Raw genomic sequence first — 2221 nt, 5'->3', positions numbered from 1 at the left:
TGTCACATTTATGATATTTTCTGCAGCTTATTCTTTATCCAAAGGATCATTCTACAACATTTTTCTGAGCCATTACTATGCAGTGGATACTGGATGTGCCCAGTCCTACGAAAAGGACCTAGCTTGGTAATACCATCACTTTGCTAAGAGCAACTGAAGTTAAGATAGGTAAGGCAAGTTATTAAATGACTAAGACTTTTATGCTTCAATAAATGTCACCTGAATTGAAATGAAAAGACACACTGCTACAATAGCATTGTTAAAATCATACATTTTTATCAACCTATCTAAAGAAACTTGAATAAGTATAACATTCAACAGCAAACACTATGCTAGTTCTTTTTCTAATTTATATTTTAAGGAAACTCCTGTACTCATAAATACACAACAGATTAAATAAACAATATATTGTACCACCATAAAAAGTTGCTTTAGATAGGACCATACTCTGATCACTTTGTATATTTCCTTAAATCAAAGGTATTAATTCATAAATCCTGTAAATATGACCTAAAATAATATTAGCCTCAACATTACCCATCGAGTAATTTGTTCAAAAGTTTAGGATAAAACAGAAGCTACTATTAACTTTGAACTTGCTACATTATACTTTAAAGCTTAATTATGATTTCATTCATGATTATATACCTTCTAGAACTATCACTATTTTGTTCATGGCACTTTTGTTTACCTTGACATATTTCAAATATAATTGATTTATCTTTAAAGCTCTTAGTACTATTTATGTTATTGAGTCAAGCATTCTAATGTCATGTTGGAGGTTTTCAACATACATTTTCTTAGAAGAACTTATGATCACGGTGTAAGGTATTGACTCCGCATTTGCTCTACCCAGAGTATCAGTAGCAGAGGGTTTCTACCCTCTGTCAGACTTTAGGGCAGTCAAACTTGCCTATTACCAGCTCAACTATTTTGTGTTAGCTATTAGGGTCTCAAAGTTTCCATTTCCTATTTACAGTATGGAGATTAAATAGCACAACCGCAGGTTTGTGGTATGACTGAGAAAAGATAAATCCACCAAAGTGCTTATCAGAGTGCCTAACATAGAGCATTTAGTAAGTGTTAGCTATTAGAGCGTCAGAGGTATATGATAAATAATAAACATGAGCTATCTTTGGTAACAGGGCTCCTGAAAAGCACTGGCTTGGACTTAATATTGTCCAAATCTTAAGCCACTGAAAACTTGATGTAGGTAACTCTGTCACTAAGCAGGGACCATTTGCACATGAATGAAAATGATTTTCTCTTGAGAGCAGAAAACATGAAATTTACCATCTGGTTTGTCCCTAGTCTTTTTTTAAAACCTTGATAGAATTTGGTTAAATTCAGCAAATATTCCCCTAAACTTTTAAGATACCAGGTGGATATCCTGTGAACACACAAGGGAAGATAAGAGATGTTCATATGCTTAAAGAATTTTACAGTTTAGTGACATAGGCACCTATGCTGGTTAAATAAGACTTGGCCTATGGTGATACTATACACAGTGAAGTTGGAAACATGAGAACAAAGGATGAAGGAGGATTCCTGGAATAGATAACATTAGACATGGCTCACCCCATGACCAAGTAAGGAAACAGAAAATGAAGGGGAGAGACATGTCTTTCCAGACAGAGGAAACACGGCTTAAAGGCAGAAAGGCAGGCAGAGAGTACAAGAAGTGTACTAGCATATTTTCGTCAATTTGTAGCACGTATGTAGTCCATACAATTGTAACGTGTGCATATGAAAACACAGGATTTAAAATTAATACCTTGACTTAAGATAGAGGCTAATAAATTGAGGCACATTTTCCCAAATAAAATTTATTTTTGTCATTTTAAAATTTGCTTAACAGTCCAAAATGTGAGTACTATTTTACTATAGCTCCTGCGTTTTTCAAAAATATTTGTCATCTGTCAATAATAAAGGATGTCCTAGTCCTTCGAAGCATAATTATTTTAGATATTATTTGAAATATCTACAAAATCTAGATATTTCAAATCCAGAAGCATCAAAGTGTATAATATTTTTCTTCCCTACTTCTGAGTTCCCAGTAGGAATTGTAGCTATTTCTTATTTGGTGGCTTAATGCCAAAAGTGATTTTATTAGTCAAATGCAGTTAACACGTCTTCATTTTTAACTAAGTGCAATTTACTTCCTGCTGGTCATTTACAGTTTCCTTTCCTAATGATGGACTTAGTAAAAGTGAAAGATTGC

Source organism: Otolemur garnettii, unplaced genomic scaffold (assembly GCF_000181295.1).
Source record: "Otolemur garnettii isolate 467f Iridium unplaced genomic scaffold, OtoGar3 scaffold00242, whole genome shotgun sequence".
NCBI lineage: Eukaryota > Metazoa > Chordata > Mammalia > Primates > Galagidae > Otolemur > Otolemur garnettii.
The sequence above is the reverse complement of the archived record's forward strand: the minus strand, read 5'-3'. Positions refer to the sequence as shown.